Below are 17,223 nucleotides of genomic sequence, written 5' to 3'. Positions count from 1 at the left end.
ATTCTTTTGCTTCTAAGGGAGTTAGTTGTCTAGTAAGTTCCTCTTATGGCATGCAATAGACAACCAGAACAGCTACAGGAGAGAGTCATTTTTGTTGTCAGCGGTAGTTGCATTATCACAAATGCAGAGTAATTCCATTGGCGTCGCACCAAAACGAGTACCTGCCGAAACCCGGGATCGAACCAGGGACCTTTAGATCTTCAGTCTAACGCTCTCCCAACTGAACTATTTCGGCTGACGTCGAAGGTTGCCATTTGCATGTGTTCGTTCACTTCTGCCTCGCTGCCAATTTCACAGTCACCTTCGTCTGATAAGACACAGGGACGCTGAAGGGCGAGCAGCCGATGCAGTGAAGTTCCACACACATTTCTTCAGCTTCCGTCATCGTAACAAGCAAACATGTCGACTCGATTCGTGTGATATTGAATTCGCTGACTTGACGTGACGCCACGCTGACGCTAGAAAACCCGTGCTATATCGATGCCAGGGGCAACTCGTGTGCAGAGAACGAGACACAAGAAGGAGTGAGCCTCTCCACCATATGAGAGGCAGTATCTAGCAGATACACACGGTAAAACATTCGACTTGCGTTAGCTCATAAATTGCTACATGTCATCGTCTGTAAGCTAAAATGGACACATCTGCACTGCCCAGTGAGGCGACACTTGTACTAACACCTGGTGGACGGCTGTGAGACGAGGAGATGAGCTGCGGCTTCTGGGCGCGACTGTAACGCTGCGCCCTCGATCAAATAACACTGCACATTGCTGGTGACCCACGTGTTTAGTAGTGACGCAACTGCTAGGATGCAGCTCAACGTCCGCCTTTTGAGAGCGAGAAAATTTTCGCAGTCGGCAGGACTCGAACCTACGCTCCCAGAGGGAATCTGATTTCAAGTCAGACGCCTTAACCACTCGGCCACGACTGCCGGTGGCGGAAGCGACTCCGACAAGTCAAACCGCCATCTTTAGAAGCAATCTGGTGGCAGAAAACGGCGTGGCCTCACTCTTTGCTCTAGGGTTTCCATTAGCCGTTACGAAAGTGTACTAATTTTCGCCCAGACAGGGACTTGAACCCAGGACCCTTCGGTTGAAAACCTAACGCTCTACCGACTCAGCTACGCGGGCCCACGCACGAGCATTATCGTACAGCTGCGTGGTGTGCGAGTGTTTCGCATGTCGTAATTGCTGGCTTATGGCTCCAATGGCGACTTCACCGACTTCCCACTGACGCACCGCTGACGCTAGTTTTCTGTCGTCTTAAAACGATGGACATACCTCCAAGCAGCTGCGAGATCTTAAGAAAAGAAAAAAAAAAAAACGCTGCACTACTGCTTTTGCCGCACTCGAATGATTGAAATTGCGATTCTTAAAAAGAAAATGAAATGTTAGCTCTGTCCAACACTTTCGAGCACATCTGTGTACTCACCATCTCAGCGACGGCTTTCTGCAGTCCCAGCGTCAGTGCGAGGTGAACCGATAGGCACAGTAAGCAGCGGTCGTCGCGAAAACTCAGTATTCTTAAAACGGAAATTTTCGTCTTGTTGAGAATGGCGTCACTGGTTGCACCCGCATTCGCCCACGCATGTCACATGTGTGCGAAAACGTTTGCTCCTGTTTACGCAAAATCGCACGCAGCCGGTAGGATTCGAACCTACGCTCCCAGAGGGAATCTGATTTCGAGTCAGACGCCTTAACCACTCGGCCACGACTGCCGTTAGCGCGGTGTCCTCCCGACACATGCAACTGCTACCGTTTAAAACACTGTGGTGTCAGAAAACGGCGTAGCTGCATTATTTTCCGTAGCGTTTCCGCCGCTACCAGACGAATCGTTACCAAAGTATTAAAATTTCCGCCCGAACAGGGACTTGAACCCTGGACCCTTAGGTTAAAAGCCTAATGCTCTACCGACTGAGCTATCCGGGCTCACACAAGGGTGCAAAATCTCCTACGATGCACAACTATACATTGACTCATGTCCTTTACTGTTGTGCAATCGCTGCATGGGGCCGTTACTAATAAAACGTCGCCTAAATGCTGTCTACAAACTTATCGCGCTAAGCCCGTAACACACTATCGAAGACTGCTGACACACGATGCAACAACAAATTGCACCAGCTGTTACGTCTCATACGTTGGAGCAGAGAATTTACGTGTTTTGTCGACACTCACTGGGCAATTGGAAAATTCACAAGCATTTCGAATGCAATGTTTCCCACGCTTTCGCTCATTTCACGGTTCCGTTGAAGACGTTCTTCACCACCTGACACAGAAAAAGGAATGCAGTCGGTAGGATATTTTTAATTCTTTTGCTTCTAAGGGAGTTAGTTGTCTAGTAAGTTCCTCTTATGGCATGCAATAGACAACCAGAACAGCTACAGGAGAGAGTCATTTTTGTTGTCAGCGGTAGTTGCATTATCACAAATGCAGAGTAATTCCATTGGCGTCGCACCAAAACGAGTACCTGCCGAAACCCGGGATCGAACCAGGGACCTTTAGATCTTCAGTCTAACGCTCTCCCAACTGAGCTATTTCGGCTGACGTCGAAGGTTGCCATTTGCATGTGTTCGTTCACTTCTGCCTCGCTGCCAATTTCACAGTCACCTTCGTCTGATAAGACACAGGGACGCTGAAGGGCGAGCAGCCGATGCAGTGAAGTTCCACACACATTTCTTCAGCTTCCGTCATCGTAACAAGCAAACATGTCGACTCGATTCGTGTGATATTGAATTCGCTGACTTGACGTGACGCCACGCTGACGCTAGAAAACCCGTGCTATATCGATGCCAGGGGCAACTCGTGTGCAGAGAACGAGACACAAGAAGGAGTGAGCCTCTCCACCATATGAGAGGCAGTATCTAGCAGATACACACGGTAAAACATTCGACTTGCGTTAGCTCATAAATTGCTACATGTCATCGTCTGTAAGCTAAAATGGACACATCTGCACTGCCCAGTGAGGCGACACTTGTACTAACACCTGGTGGACGGCTGTGAGACGAGGAGATGAGCTGCGGCTTCTGGGCGCGACTGTAACGCTGCGCCCTCGATCAAATAACACTGCACATTGCTGGTGACCCACGTGTTTAGTAGTGACGCAACTGCTAGGATGCAGCTCAACGTCCGCCTTTTGAGAGCGAGAAAATTTTCGCAGTCGGCAGGACTCGAACCTACGCTCCCAGAGGGAATCTGATTTCAAGTCAGACGCCTTAACCACTCGGCCACGACTGCCGGTGGCGGAAGCGACTCCCGACAAGTCAAACCGCCATCTTTAGAAGCAATCTGGTGGCAGAAAACGGCGTGGCCTCACTCTTTGCTCTAGGGTTTCCATTAGCCGTTACGAAAGTGTACTAATTTTCGCCCAGACAGGGGACTTGAACCCAGGACCCTTCGGTTGAAAACCTAACGCTCTACCGACTCAGCTACGCGGGCCCACGCACGAGCATTATCGTACAGCTGCGTGGTGTGCGAGTGTTTCGCATGTCGTAATTGCTGGCTTATGGCTCCAATGGCGACTTCACCGACTTCCCACTGACGCACCGCTGACGCTAGTTTTCTGTCGTCTTAAAACGATGGACATACCTCCAAGCAGCTGCGAGATCTTAAGAAAAGAAAAAAAAAAAAACGCTGCACTACTGCTTTTGCCGCACTCGAATGATTGAAATTGCGATTCTTAAAAAGAAAATGAAATGTTAGCTCTGTCCAACACTTTCGAGCACATCTGTGTACTCACCATCTCAGCGACGGCTTTCTGCAGTCCCAGCGTCAGTGCGAGGTGAACCGATAGGCACAGTAAGCAGCGGTCGTCGCGAAAACTCAGTATTCTTAAAACGGAAATTTTCGTCTTGTTGAGAATGGCGTCACTGGTTGCACCCGCATTCGCCCACGCATGTCACATGTGTGCGAAAACGTTTGCTCCTGTTTACGCAAAATCGCACGCAGCCGGTAGGATTCGAACCTACGCTCCCAGAGGGAATCTGATTTCGAGTCAGACGCCTTAACCACTCGGCCACGACTGCCGTTAGCGCGGTGTCCTCCCGACACATGCAACTGCTACCGTTTAAAACACTGTGGTGTCAGAAAACGGCGTAGCTGCATTATTTTCCGTAGCGTTTCCGCCGCTACCAGACGAATCGTTACCAAAGTATTAAAATTTCCGCCCGAACAGGGACTTGAACCCTGGACCCTTAGGTTAAAAGCCTAATGCTCTACCGACTGAGCTATCCGGGCTCACACAAGGGTGCAAAATCTCCTACGATGCACAACTATACATTGACTCATGTCCTTTACTGTTGTGCAATCGCTGCATGGGGGCCGTTACTAATAAAACGTCGCCTAAATGCTGTCTACAAACTTATCGCGCTAAGCCCGTAACACACTATCGAAGACTGCTGACACACGATGCAACAACAAATTGCACCAGCTGTTACGTCTCATACGTTGGAGCAGAGAATTTACGTGTTTTGTCGACACTCACTGGGCAATTGGAAAATTCACAAGCATTTCGAATGCAATGTTTCCCACGCTTTCGCTCATTTCACGGTTCCGTTGAAGACGTTCTTCACCACCTGACACAGAAAAAGGAATGCAGTCGGTAGGATATTTTTAATTCTTTTGCTTCTAAGGGAGTTAGTTGTCTAGTAAGTTCCTCTTATGGCATGCAATAGACAACCAGAACAGCTACAGGAGAGAGTCATTTTTGTTGTCAGCGGTAGTTGCATTATCACAAATGCAGAGTAATTCCATTGGCGTCGCACCAAAACGAGTACCTGCCGAAACCCGGATCGAACCAGGGACCTTTAGATCTTCAGTCTAACGCTCTCCCAACTGAACTATTTCGGCTGACGTCGAAGGTTGCCATTTGCATGTGTTCGTTCACTTCTGCCTCGCTGCCAATTTCACAGTCACCTTCGTCTGATAAGACACAGGGACGCTGAAGGGCGAGCAGCCGATGCAGTGAAGTTCCACACACATTTCTTCAGCTTCCGTCATCGTAACAAGCAAACATGTCGACTCGATTCGTGTGATATTGAATTCGCTGACTTGACGTGACGCCACGCTGACGCTAGAAAACCCGTGCTATATCGATGCCAGGGGCAACTCGTGTGCAGAGAACGAGACACAAGAAGGAGTGAGCCTCTCCACCATATGAGAGGCAGTATCTAGCAGATACACACGGTAAAACATTCGACTTGCGTTAGCTCATAAATTGCTACATGTCATCGTCTGTAAGCTAAAATGGACACATCTGCACTGCCCAGTGAGGCGACACTTGTACTAACACCTGGTGGACGGCTGTGAGACGAGGAGATGAGCTGCGGCTTCTGGGCGCGACTGTAACGCTGCGCCCTCGATCAAATAACACTGCACATTGCTGGTGACCCACGTGTTTAGTAGTGACGCAACTGCTAGGATGCAGCTCAACGTCCGCCTTTTGAGAGCGAGAAAATTTTCGCAGTCGGCAGGACTCGAACCTACGCTCCCAGAGGGAATCTGATTTCAAGTCAGACGCCTTAACCACTCGGCCACGACTGCCGGTGGCGGAAGCGACTCCCGACAAGTCAAACCGCCATCTTTAGAAGCAATCTGGTGGCAGAAAACGGCGTGGCCTCACTCTTTGCTCTAGGGTTTCCATTAGCCGTTACGAAAGTGTACTAATTTTCGCCCAGACAGGGACTTGAACCCAGGACCCTTCGGTTGAAAACCTAACGCTCTACCGACTCAGCTACGCGGGCCCACGCACGAGCATTATCGTACAGCTGCGTGGTGTGCGAGTGTTTCGCATGTCGTAATTGCTGGCTTATGGCTCCAATGGCGACTTCACCGACTTCCCACTGACGCACCGCTGACGCTAGTTTTCTGTCGTCTTAAAACGATGGACATACCTCCAAGCAGCTGCGAGATCTTAAGAAAAGAAAAAAAAAAAAACGCTGCACTACTGCTTTTGCCGCACTCGAATGATTGAAATTGCGATTCTTAAAAAGAAAATGAAATGTTAGCTCTGTCCAACACTTTCGAGCACATCTGTGTACTCACCATCTCAGCGACGGCTTTCTGCAGTCCCAGCGTCAGTGCGAGGTGAACCGATAGGCACAGTAAGCAGCGGTCGTCGCGAAAACTCAGTATTCTTAAAACGGAAATTTTCGTCTTGTTGAGAATGGCGTCACTGGTTGCACCCGCATTCGCCCACGCATGTCACATGTGTGCGAAAACGTTTGCTCCTGTTTACGCAAAATCGCACGCAGCCGGTAGGATTCGAACCTACGCTCCCAGAGGGAATCTGATTTCGAGTCAGACGCCTTAACCACTCGGCCACGACTGCCGTTAGCGCGGTGTCCTCCCGACACATGCAACTGCTACCGTTTAAAACACTGTGGTGTCAGAAAACGGCGTAGCTGCATTATTTTCCGTAGCGTTTCCGCCGCTACCAGACGAATCGTTACCAAAGTATTAAAATTTCCGCCCGAACAGGGACTTGAACCCTGGACCCTTAGGTTAAAAGCCTAATGCTCTACCGACTGAGCTATCCGGGCTCACACAAGGGTGCAAAATCTCCTACGATGCACAACTATACATTGACTCATGTCCTTTACTGTTGTGCAATCGCTGCATGGGGCCGTTACTAATAAAACGTCGCCTAAATGCTGTCTACAAACTTATCGCGCTAAGCCCGTAACACACTATCGAAGACTGCTGACACACGATGCAACAACAAATTGCACCAGCTGTTACGTCTCATACGTTGGAGCAGAGAATTTACGTGTTTTGTCGACACTCACTGGGCAATTGGAAAATTCACAAGCATTTCGAATGCAATGTTTCCCACGCTTTCGCTCATTTCACGGTTCCGTTGAAGACGTTCTTCACCACCTGACACAGAAAAAGGAATGCAGTCGGTAGGATATTTTTAATTCTTTTGCTTCTAAGGGAGTTAGTTGTCTAGTAAGTTCCTCTTATGGCATGCAATAGACAACCAGAACAGCTACAGGAGAGAGTCATTTTTGTTGTCAGCGGTAGTTGCATTATCACAAATGCAGAGTAATTCCATTGGCGTCGCACCAAAACGAGTACCTGCCGAAACCCGGGATCGAACCAGGGACCTTTAGATCTTCAGTCTAACGCTCTCCCAACTGAACTATTTCGGCTGACGTCGAAGGTTGCCATTTGCATGTGTTCGTTCACTTCTGCCTCGCTGCCAATTTCACAGTCACCTTCGTCTGATAAGACACAGGGACGCTGAAGGGCGAGCAGCCGATGCAGTGAAGTTCCACACACATTTCTTCAGCTTCCGTCATCGTAACAAGCAAACATGTCGACTCGATTCGTGTGATATTGAATTCGCTGACTTGACGTGACGCCACGCTGACGCTAGAAAACCCGTGCTATATCGATGCCAGGGGCAACTCGTGTGCAGAGAACGAGACACAAGAAGGAGTGAGCCTCTCCACCATATGAGAGGCAGTATCTAGCAGATACACACGGTAAAACATTCGACTTGCGTTAGCTCATAAATTGCTACATGTCATCGTCTGTAAGCTAAAATGGACACATCTGCACTGCCCAGTGAGGCGACACTTGTACTAACACCTGGTGGACGGCTGTGAGACGAGGAGATGAGCTGCGGCTTCTGGGCGCGACTGTAACGCTGCGCCCTCGATCAAATAACACTGCACATTGCTGGTGACCCACGTGTTTAGTAGTGACGCAACTGCTAGGATGCAGCTCAACGTCCGCCTTTTGAGAGCGAGAAAATTTTCGCAGTCGGCAGGACTCGAACCTACGCTCCCAGAGGGAATCTGATTTCAAGTCAGACGCCTTAACCACTCGGCCACGACTGCCGGTGGCGGAAGCGACTCCCGACAAGTCAAACCGCCATCTTTAGAAGCAATCTGGTGGCAGAAAACGGCGTGGCCTCACTCTTTGCTCTAGGGTTTCCATTAGCCGTTACGAAAGTGTACTAATTTTCGCCCAGACAGGGACTTGAACCCAGGACCCTTCGGTTGAAAACCTAACGCTCTACCGACTCAGCTACGCGGGCCCACGCACGAGCATTATCGTACAGCTGCGTGGTGTGCGAGTGTTTCGCATGTCGTAATTGCTGGCTTATGGCTCCAATGGCGACTTCACCGACTTCCCACTGACGCACCGCTGACGCTAGTTTTCTGTCGTCTTAAAACGATGGACATACCTCCAAGCAGCTGCGAGATCTTAAGAAAAGAAAAAAAAAAAAACGCTGCACTACTGCTTTTGCCGCACTCGAATGATTGAAATTGCGATTCTTAAAAAGAAAATGAAATGTTAGCTCTGTCCAACACTTTCGAGCACATCTGTGTACTCACCATCTCAGCGACGGCTTTCTGCAGTCCCAGCGTCAGTGCGAGGTGAACCGATAGGCACAGTAAGCAGCGGTCGTCGCGAAAACTCAGTATTCTTAAAACGGAAATTTTCGTCTTGTTGAGAATGGCGTCACTGGTTGCACCCGCATTCGCCCACGCATGTCACATGTGTGCGAAAACGTTTGCTCCTGTTTACGCAAAATCGCACGCAGCCGGTAGGATTCGAACCTACGCTCCCAGAGGGAATCTGATTTCGAGTCAGACGCCTTAACCACTCGGCCACGACTGCCGTTAGCGCGGTGTCCTCCCGACACATGCAACTGCTACCGTTTAAAACACTGTGGTGTCAGAAAACGGCGTAGCTGCATTATTTTCCGTAGCGTTTCCGCCGCTACCAGACGAATCGTTACCAAAGTATTAAAATTTCCGCCCGAACAGGGACTTGAACCCTGGACCCTTAGGTTAAAAGCCTAATGCTCTACCGACTGAGCTATCCGGGCTCACACAAGGGTGCAAAATCTCCTACGATGCACAACTATACATTGACTCATGTCCTTTACTGTTGTGCAATCGCTGCATGGGGCCGTTACTAATAAAACGTCGCCTAAATGCTGTCTACAAACTTATCGCGCTAAGCCCGTAACACACTATCGAAGACTGCTGACACACGATGCAACAACAAATTGCACCAGCTGTTACGTCTCATACGTTGGAGCAGAGAATTTACGTGTTTTGTCGACACTCACTGGGCAATTGGAAAATTCACAAGCATTTCGAATGCAATGTTTCCCACGCTTTCGCTCATTTCACGGTTCCGTTGAAGACGTTCTTCACCACCTGACACAGAAAAAGGAATGCAGTCGGTAGGATATTTTTAATTCTTTTGCTTCTAAGGGAGTTAGTTGTCTAGTAAGTTCCTCTTATGGCATGCAATAGACAACCAGAACAGCTACAGGAGAGAGTCATTTTTGTTGTCAGCGGTAGTTGCATTATCACAAATGCAGAGTAATTCCATTGGCGTCGCACCAAAACGAGTACCTGCCGAAACCCGGGATCGAACCAGGGACCTTTAGATCTTCAGTCTAACGCTCTCCCAACTGAACTATTTCGGCTGACGTCGAAGGTTGCCATTTGCATGTGTTCGTTCACTTCTGCCTCGCTGCCAATTTCACAGTCACCTTCGTCTGATAAGACACAGGGACGCTGAAGGGCGAGCAGCCGATGCAGTGAAGTTCCACACACATTTCTTCAGCTTCCGTCATCGTAACAAGCAAACATGTCGACTCGATTCGTGTGATATTGAATTCGCTGACTTGACGTGACGCCACGCTGACGCTAGAAAACCCGTGCTATATCGATGCCAGGGGCAACTCGTGTGCAGAGAACGAGACACAAGAAGGAGTGAGCCTCTCCACCATATGAGAGGCAGTATCTAGCAGATACACACGGTAAAACATTCGACTTGCGTTAGCTCATAAATTGCTACATGTCATCGTCTGTAAGCTAAAATGGACACATCTGCACTGCCCAGTGAGGCGACACTTGTACTAACACCTGGTGGACGGCTGTGAGACGAGGAGATGAGCTGCGGCTTCTGGGCGCGACTGTAACGCTGCGCCCTCGATCAAATAACACTGCACATTGCTGGTGACCCACGTGTTTAGTAGTGACGCAACTGCTAGGATGCAGCTCAACGTCCGCCTTTTGAGAGCGAGAAAATTTTCGCAGTCGGCAGGACTCGAACCTACGCTCCCAGAGGGAATCTGATTTCAAGTCAGACGCCTTAACCACTCGGCCACGACTGCCGGTGGCGGAAGCGACTCCCGACAAGTCAAACCGCCATCTTTAGAAGCAATCTGGTGGCAGAAAACGGCGTGGCCTCACTCTTTGCTCTAGGGTTTCCATTAGCCGTTACGAAAGTGTACTAATTTTCGCCCAGACAGGGACTTGAACCCAGGACCCTTCGGTTGAAAACCTAACGCTCTACCGACTCAGCTACGCGGGCCCACGCACGAGCATTATCGTACAGCTGCGTGGTGTGCGAGTGTTTCGCATGTCGTAATTGCTGGCTTATGGCTCCAATGGCGACTTCCCACTGACGCACCGCTGACGCTAGTTTTCTGTCGTCTTAAAACGATGGACATACCTCCAAGCAGCTGCGAGATCTTAAGAAAAGAAAAAAAAAAAAACGCTGCACTACTGCTTTTGCCGCACTCGAATGATTGAAATTGCGATTCTTAAAAAGAAAATGAAATGTTAGCTCTGTCCAACACTTTCGAGCACATCTGTGTACTCACCATCTCAGCGACGGCTTTCTGCAGTCCCAGCGTCAGTGCGAGGTGAACCGATAGGCACAGTAAGCAGCGGTCGTCGCGAAAACTCAGTATTCTTAAAACGGAAATTTTCGTCTTGTTGAGAATGGCGTCACTGGTTGCACCCGCATTCGCCCACGCATGTCACATGTGTGCGAAAACGTTTGCTCCTGTTTACGCAAAATCGCACGCAGCCGGTAGGATTCGAACCTACGCTCCCAGAGGGAATCTGATTTCGAGTCAGACGCCTTAACCACTCGGCCACGACTGCCGTTAGCGCGGTGTCCTCCCGACACATGCAACTGCTACCGTTTAAAACACTGTGGTGTCAGAAAACGGCGTAGCTGCATTATTTTCCGTAGCGTTTCCGCCGCTACCAGACGAATCGTTACCAAAGTATTAAAATTTCCGCCCGAACAGGGACTTGAACCCTGGACCCTTAGGTTAAAAGCCTAATGCTCTACCGACTGAGCTATCCGGGCTCACACAAGGGTGCAAAATCTCCTACGATGCACAACTATACATTGACTCATGTCCTTTACTGTTGTGCAATCGCTGCATGGGGCCGTTACTAATAAAACGTCGCCTAAATGCTGTCTACAAACTTATCGCGCTAAGCCCGTAACACACTATCGAAGACTGCTGACACACGATGCAACAACAAATTGCACCAGCTGTTACGTCTCATACGTTGGAGCAGAGAATTTACGTGTTTTGTCGACACTCACTGGGCAATTGGAAAATTCACAAGCATTTCGAATGCAATGTTTCCCACGCTTTCGCTCATTTCACGGTTCCGTTGAAGACGTTCTTCACCACCTGACACAGAAAAAGGAATGCAGTCGGTAGGATATTTTTAATTCTTTTGCTTCTAAGGGAGTTAGTTGTCTAGTAAGTTCCTCTTATGGCATGCAATAGACAACCAGAACAGCTACAGGAGAGAGTCATTTTTGTTGTCAGCGGTAGTTGCATTATCACAAATGCAGAGTAATTCCATTGGCGTCGCACCAAAACGAGTACCTGCCGAAACCCGGGATCGAACCAGGGACCTTTAGATCTTCAGTCTAACGCTCTCCCAACTGAACTATTTCGGCTGACGTCGAAGGTTGCCATTTGCATGTGTTCGTTCACTTCTGCCTCGCTGCCAATTTCACAGTCACCTTCGTCTGATAAGACACAGGGACGCTGAAGGGCGAGCAGCCGATGCAGTGAAGTTCCACACACATTTCTTCAGCTTCCGTCATCGTAACAAGCAAACATGTCGACTCGATTCGTGTGATATTGAATTCGCTGACTTGACGTGACGCCACGCTGACGCTAGAAAACCCGTGCTATATCGATGCCAGGGGCAACTCGTGTGCAGAGAACGAGACACAAGAAGGAGTGAGCCTCTCCACCATATGAGAGGCAGTATCTAGCAGATACACACGGTAAAACATTCGACTTGCGTTAGCTCATAAATTGCTACATGTCATCGTCTGTAAGCTAAAATGGACACATCTGCACTGCCCAGTGAGGCGACACTTGTACTAACACCTGGTGGACGGCTGTGAGACGAGGAGATGAGCTGCGGCTTCTGGGCGCGACTGTAACGCTGCGCCCTCGATCAAATAACACTGCACATTGCTGGTGACCCACGTGTTTAGTAGTGACGCAACTGCTAGGATGCAGCTCAACGTCCGCCTTTTGAGAGCGAGAAAATTTTCGCAGTCGGCAGGACTCGAACCTACGCTCCCAGAGGGAATCTGATTTCAAGTCAGACGCCTTAACCACTCGGCCACGACTGCCGGTGGCGGAAGCGACTCCCGACAAGTCAAACCGCCATCTTTAGAAGCAATCTGGTGGCAGAAAACGGCGTGGCCTCACTCTTTGCTCTAGGGTTTCCATTAGCCGTTACGAAAGTGTACTAATTTTCGCCCAGACAGGGACTTGAACCCAGGACCCTTCGGTTGAAAACCTAACGCTCTACCGACTCAGCTACGCGGGCCCACGCACGAGCATTATCGTACAGCTGCGTGGTGTGCGAGTGTTTCGCATGTCGTAATTGCTGGCTTATGGCTCCAATGGCGACTTCACCGACTTCCCACTGACGCACCGCTGACGCTAGTTTTCTGTCGTCTTAAAACGATGGACATACCTCCAAGCAGCTGCGAGATCTTAAGAAAAGAAAAAAAAAAAAACGCTGCACTACTGCTTTTGCCGCACTCGAATGATTGAAATTGCGATTCTTAAAAAGAAAATGAAATGTTAGCTCTGTCCAACACTTTCGAGCACATCTGTGTACTCACCATCTCAGCGACGGCTTTCTGCAGTCCCAGCGTCAGTGCGAGGTGAACCGATAGGCACAGTAAGCAGCGGTCGTCGCGAAAACTCAGTATTCTTAAAACGGAAATTTTCGTCTTGTTGAGAATGGCGTCACTGGTTGCACCCGCATTCGCCCACGCATGTCACATGTGTGCGAAAACGTTTGCTCCTGTTTACGCAAAATCGCACGCAGCCGGTAGGATTCGAACCTACGCTCCCAGAGGGAATCTGATTTCGAGTCAGACGCCTTAACCACTCGGCCACGACTGCCGTTAGCGCGGTGTCCTCCCGACACATGCAACTGCTACCGTTTAAAACACTGTGGTGTCAGAAAACGGCGTAGCTGCATTATTTTCCGTAGCGTTTCCGCCGCTACCAGACGAATCGTTACCAAAGTATTAAAATTTCCGCCCGAACAGGGACTTGAACCCTGGACCCTTAGGTTAAAAGCCTAATGCTCTACCGACTGAGCTATCCGGGCTCACACAAGGGTGCAAAATCTCCTACGATGCACAACTATACATTGACTCATGTCCTTTACTGTTGTGCAATCGCTGCATGGGGCCGTTACTAATAAAACGTCGCCTAAATGCTGTCTACAAACTTATCGCGCTAAGCCCGTAACACACTATCGAAGACTGCTGACACACGATGCAACAACAAATTGCACCAGCTGTTACGTCTCATACGTTGGAGCAGAGAATTTACGTGTTTTGTCGACACTCACTGGGCAATTGGAAAATTCACAAGCATTTCGAATGCAATGTTTCCCACGCTTTCGCTCATTTCACGGTTCCGTTGAAGACGTTCTTCACCACCTGACACAGAAAAAGGAATGCAGTCGGTAGGATATTTTTAATTCTTTTGCTTCTAAGGGAGTTAGTTGTCTAGTAAGTTCCTCTTATGGCATGCAATAGACAACCAGAACAGCTACAGGAGAGAGTCATTTTTGTTGTCAGCGGTAGTTGCATTATCACAAATGCAGAGTAATTCCATTGGCGTCGCACCAAAACGAGTACCTGCCGAAACCCGGGATCGAACCAGGGACCTTTAGATCTTCAGTCTAACGCTCTCCCAACTGAACTATTTCGGCTGACGTCGAAGGTTGCCATTTGCATGTGTTCGTTCACTTCTGCCTCGCTGCCAATTTCACAGTCACCTTCGTCTGATAAGACACAGGGACGCTGAAGGGCGAGCAGCCGATGCAGTGAAGTTCCACACACATTTCTTCAGCTTCCGTCATCGTAACAAGCAAACATGTCGACTCGATTCGTGTGATATTGAATTCGCTGACTTGACGTGACGCCACGCTGACGCTAGAAAACCCGTGCTATATCGATGCCAGGGGCAACTCGTGTGCAGAGAACGAGACACAAGAAGGAGTGAGCCTCTCCACCATATGAGAGGCAGTATCTAGCAGATACACACGGTAAAACATTCGACTTGCGTTAGCTCATAAATTGCTACATGTCATCGTCTGTAAGCTAAAATGGACACATCTGCACTGCCCAGTGAGGCGACACTTGTACTAACACCTGGTGGACGGCTGTGAGACGAGGAGATGAGCTGCGGCTTCTGGGCGCGACTGTAACGCTGCGCCCTCGATCAAATAACACTGCACATTGCTGGTGACCCACGTGTTTAGTAGTGACGCAACTGCTAGGATGCAGCTCAACGTCCGCCTTTTGAGAGCGAGAAAATTTTCGCAGTCGGCAGGACTCGAACCTACGCTCCCAGAGGGAATCTGATTTCAAGTCAGACGCCTTAACCACTCGGCCACGACTGCCGGTGGCGGAAGCGACTCCCGACAAGTCAAACCGCCATCTTTAGAAGCAATCTGGTGGCAGAAAACGGCGTGGCCTCACTCTTTGCTCTAGGGTTTCCATTAGCCGTTACGAAAGTGTACTAATTTTCGCCCAGACAGGGACTTGAACCCAGGACCCTTCGGTTGAAAACCTAACGCTCTACCGACTCAGCTACGCGGGCCCACGCACGAGCATTATCGTACAGCTGCGTGGTGTGCGAGTGTTTCGCATGTCGTAATTGCTGGCTTATGGCTCCAATGGCGACTTCCCACTGACGCACCGCTGACGCTAGTTTTCTGTCGTCTTAAAACGATGGACATACCTCCAAGCAGCTGCGAGATCTTAAGAAAAGAAAAAAAAAAAAACGCTGCACTACTGCTTTTGCCGCACTCGAATGATTGAAATTGCGATTCTTAAAAAGAAAATGAAATGTTAGCTCTGTCCAACACTTTCGAGCACATCTGTGTACTCACCATCTCAGCGACGGCTTTCTGCAGTCCCAGCGTCAGTGCGAGGTGAACCGATAGGCACAGTAAGCAGCGGTCGTCGCGAAAACTCAGTATTCTTAAAACGGAAATTTTCGTCTTGTTGAGAATGGCGTCACTGGTTGCACCCGCATTCGCCCACGCATGTCACATGTGTGCGAAAACGTTTGCTCCTGTTTACGCAAAATCGCACGCAGCCGGTAGGATTCGAACCTACGCTCCCAGAGGGAATCTGATTTCGAGTCAGACGCCTTAACCACTCGGCCACGACTGCCGTTAGCGCGGTGTCCTCCCGACACATGCAACTGCTACCGTTTAAAACACTGTGGTGTCAGAAAACGGCGTAGCTGCATTATTTTCCGTAGCGTTTCCGCCGCTACCAGACGAATCGTTACCAAAGTATTAAAATTTCCGCCCGAACAGGGACTTGAACCCTGGACCCTTAGGTTAAAAGCCTAATGCTCTACCGACTGAGCTATCCGGGCTCACACAAGGGTGCAAAATCTCCTACGATGCACAACTATACATTGACTCATGTCCTTTACTGTTGTGCAATCGCTGCATGGGGCCGTTACTAATAAAACGTCGCCTAAATGCTGTCTACAAACTTATCGCGCTAAGCCCGTAACACACTATCGAAGACTGCTGACACACGATGCAACAACAAATTGCACCAGCTGTTACGTCTCATACGTTGGAGCAGAGAATTTACGTGTTTTGTCGACACTCACTGGGCAATTGGAAAATTCACAAGCATTTCGAATGCAATGTTTCCCACGCTTTCGCTCATTTCACGGTTCCGTTGAAGACGTTCTTCACCACCTGACACAGAAAAAGGAATGCAGTCGGTAGGATATTTTTAATTCTTTTGCTTCTAAGGGAGTTAGTTGTCTAGTAAGTTCCTCTTATGGCATGCAATAGACAACCAGAACAGCTACAGGAGAGAGTCATTTTTGTTGTCAGCGGTAGTTGCATTATCACAAATGCAGAGTAATTCCATTGGCGTCGCACCAAAACGAGTACCTGCCGAAACCCGGGATCGAACCAGGGACCTTTAGATCTTCAGTCTAACGCTCTCCCAACTGAACTATTTCGGCTGACGTCGAAGGTTGCCATTTGCATGTGTTCGTTCACTTCTGCCTCGCTGCCAATTTCACAGTCACCTTCGTCTGATAAGACACAGGGACGCTGAAGGGCGAGCAGCCGATGCAGTGAAGTTCCACACACATTTCTTCAGCTTCCGTCATCGTAACAAGCAAACATGTCGACTCGATTCGTGTGATATTGAATTCGCTGACTTGACGTGACGCCACGCTGACGCTAGAAAACCCGTGCTATATCGATGCCAGGGGCAACTCGTGTGCAGAGAACGAGACACAAGAAGGAGTGAGCCTCTCCACCATATGAGAGGCAGTATCTAGCAGATACACACGGTAAAACATTCGACTTGCGTTAGCTCATAAATTGCTACATGTCATCGTCTGTAAGCTAAAATGGACACATCTGCACTGCCCAGTGAGGCGACACTTGTACTAACACCTGGTGGACGGCTGTGAGACGAGGAGATGAGCTGCGGCTTCTGGGCGCGACTGTAACGCTGCGCCCTCGATCAAATAACACTGCACATTGCTGGTGACCCACGTGTTTAGTAGTGACGCAACTGCTAGGATGCAGCTCAACGTCCGCCTTTTGAGAGCGAGAAAATTTTCGCAGTCGGCAGGACTCGAACCTACGCTCCCAGAGGGAATCTGATTTCAAGTCAGACGCCTTAACCACTCGGCCACGACTGCCGGTGGCGGAAGCGACTCCCGACAAGTCAAACCGCCATCTTTAGAAGCAATCTGGTGGCAGAAAACGGCGTGGCCTCACTCTTTGCTCTAGGGTTTCCATTAGCCGTTACGAAAGTGTACTAATTTTCGCCCAGACAGGGACTTGAACCCAGGACCCTTCGGTTGAAAACCTAACGCTCTACCGACTCAGCT

General features: G+C 49.4%; 1 protein-coding gene and 30 non-coding genes across 31 annotated transcripts in view; all 31 read right to left on the bottom strand.

Moving 5' to 3' along the window:
- The window catches only part of LOC126176288 (uncharacterized), a 109,751-nt gene that overhangs the window by 84,958 nt on the left and 7,570 nt on the right, over nucleotides 1-17,223 (bottom strand). The gene's annotated exons all lie outside the window — the stretch shown is intronic.
- On the bottom strand, nucleotides 163-235 carry Trnaf-gaa (transfer RNA phenylalanine (anticodon GAA)). The gene has a single exon. It is a non-coding gene; the product is annotated as a tRNA-Phe (tRNA).
- Trnas-uga (transfer RNA serine (anticodon UGA)) lies at nucleotides 847-928 on the bottom strand. The gene has a single exon. It is a non-coding gene; the product is annotated as a tRNA-Ser (tRNA).
- On the bottom strand, nucleotides 1,633-1,714 carry Trnas-cga (transfer RNA serine (anticodon CGA)). The gene has a single exon. It is a non-coding gene; the product is annotated as a tRNA-Ser (tRNA).
- On the bottom strand, nucleotides 1,853-1,925 carry Trnak-uuu (transfer RNA lysine (anticodon UUU)). The gene has a single exon. It is a non-coding gene; the product is annotated as a tRNA-Lys (tRNA).
- On the bottom strand, nucleotides 2,465-2,537 carry Trnaf-gaa (transfer RNA phenylalanine (anticodon GAA)). The gene has a single exon. It is a non-coding gene; the product is annotated as a tRNA-Phe (tRNA).
- On the bottom strand, nucleotides 3,149-3,230 carry Trnas-uga (transfer RNA serine (anticodon UGA)). Its single transcript has one exon. It is a non-coding gene; the product is annotated as a tRNA-Ser (tRNA).
- Trnas-cga (transfer RNA serine (anticodon CGA)) lies at nucleotides 3,937-4,018 on the bottom strand. The gene has a single exon. It is a non-coding gene; the product is annotated as a tRNA-Ser (tRNA).
- Trnak-uuu (transfer RNA lysine (anticodon UUU)) lies at nucleotides 4,157-4,229 on the bottom strand. Its single transcript has one exon. It is a non-coding gene; the product is annotated as a tRNA-Lys (tRNA).
- Trnaf-gaa (transfer RNA phenylalanine (anticodon GAA)) lies at nucleotides 4,770-4,841 on the bottom strand. Its single transcript has one exon. It is a non-coding gene; the product is annotated as a tRNA-Phe (tRNA).
- Trnas-uga (transfer RNA serine (anticodon UGA)) lies at nucleotides 5,453-5,534 on the bottom strand. Its single transcript has one exon. It is a non-coding gene; the product is annotated as a tRNA-Ser (tRNA).
- Trnas-cga (transfer RNA serine (anticodon CGA)) lies at nucleotides 6,240-6,321 on the bottom strand. Its single transcript has one exon. It is a non-coding gene; the product is annotated as a tRNA-Ser (tRNA).
- Trnak-uuu (transfer RNA lysine (anticodon UUU)) lies at nucleotides 6,460-6,532 on the bottom strand. The gene has a single exon. It is a non-coding gene; the product is annotated as a tRNA-Lys (tRNA).
- Nucleotides 7,072-7,144, bottom strand: Trnaf-gaa (transfer RNA phenylalanine (anticodon GAA)). Its single transcript has one exon. It is a non-coding gene; the product is annotated as a tRNA-Phe (tRNA).
- On the bottom strand, nucleotides 7,756-7,837 carry Trnas-uga (transfer RNA serine (anticodon UGA)). The gene has a single exon. It is a non-coding gene; the product is annotated as a tRNA-Ser (tRNA).
- On the bottom strand, nucleotides 8,543-8,624 carry Trnas-cga (transfer RNA serine (anticodon CGA)). Its single transcript has one exon. It is a non-coding gene; the product is annotated as a tRNA-Ser (tRNA).
- Nucleotides 8,763-8,835, bottom strand: Trnak-uuu (transfer RNA lysine (anticodon UUU)). Its single transcript has one exon. It is a non-coding gene; the product is annotated as a tRNA-Lys (tRNA).
- On the bottom strand, nucleotides 9,375-9,447 carry Trnaf-gaa (transfer RNA phenylalanine (anticodon GAA)). Its single transcript has one exon. It is a non-coding gene; the product is annotated as a tRNA-Phe (tRNA).
- Nucleotides 10,059-10,140, bottom strand: Trnas-uga (transfer RNA serine (anticodon UGA)). The gene has a single exon. It is a non-coding gene; the product is annotated as a tRNA-Ser (tRNA).
- Nucleotides 10,837-10,918, bottom strand: Trnas-cga (transfer RNA serine (anticodon CGA)). The gene has a single exon. It is a non-coding gene; the product is annotated as a tRNA-Ser (tRNA).
- On the bottom strand, nucleotides 11,057-11,129 carry Trnak-uuu (transfer RNA lysine (anticodon UUU)). Its single transcript has one exon. It is a non-coding gene; the product is annotated as a tRNA-Lys (tRNA).
- Trnaf-gaa (transfer RNA phenylalanine (anticodon GAA)) lies at nucleotides 11,669-11,741 on the bottom strand. Its single transcript has one exon. It is a non-coding gene; the product is annotated as a tRNA-Phe (tRNA).
- Trnas-uga (transfer RNA serine (anticodon UGA)) lies at nucleotides 12,353-12,434 on the bottom strand. Its single transcript has one exon. It is a non-coding gene; the product is annotated as a tRNA-Ser (tRNA).
- On the bottom strand, nucleotides 13,140-13,221 carry Trnas-cga (transfer RNA serine (anticodon CGA)). Its single transcript has one exon. It is a non-coding gene; the product is annotated as a tRNA-Ser (tRNA).
- Nucleotides 13,360-13,432, bottom strand: Trnak-uuu (transfer RNA lysine (anticodon UUU)). The gene has a single exon. It is a non-coding gene; the product is annotated as a tRNA-Lys (tRNA).
- Nucleotides 13,972-14,044, bottom strand: Trnaf-gaa (transfer RNA phenylalanine (anticodon GAA)). The gene has a single exon. It is a non-coding gene; the product is annotated as a tRNA-Phe (tRNA).
- On the bottom strand, nucleotides 14,656-14,737 carry Trnas-uga (transfer RNA serine (anticodon UGA)). The gene has a single exon. It is a non-coding gene; the product is annotated as a tRNA-Ser (tRNA).
- Trnas-cga (transfer RNA serine (anticodon CGA)) lies at nucleotides 15,434-15,515 on the bottom strand. The gene has a single exon. It is a non-coding gene; the product is annotated as a tRNA-Ser (tRNA).
- On the bottom strand, nucleotides 15,654-15,726 carry Trnak-uuu (transfer RNA lysine (anticodon UUU)). The gene has a single exon. It is a non-coding gene; the product is annotated as a tRNA-Lys (tRNA).
- Nucleotides 16,266-16,338, bottom strand: Trnaf-gaa (transfer RNA phenylalanine (anticodon GAA)). The gene has a single exon. It is a non-coding gene; the product is annotated as a tRNA-Phe (tRNA).
- Trnas-uga (transfer RNA serine (anticodon UGA)) lies at nucleotides 16,950-17,031 on the bottom strand. The gene has a single exon. It is a non-coding gene; the product is annotated as a tRNA-Ser (tRNA).

The sequence above is a fragment of the Schistocerca cancellata genome, chromosome 3, assembly GCF_023864275.1.
Source record: "Schistocerca cancellata isolate TAMUIC-IGC-003103 chromosome 3, iqSchCanc2.1, whole genome shotgun sequence".
In the NCBI taxonomy this organism is placed as follows: Eukaryota; Metazoa; Arthropoda; class Insecta; order Orthoptera; family Acrididae; genus Schistocerca; species Schistocerca cancellata.
The sequence above is the reverse complement of the archived record's forward strand: the minus strand, read 5'-3'. Positions and strand labels throughout refer to the sequence as shown.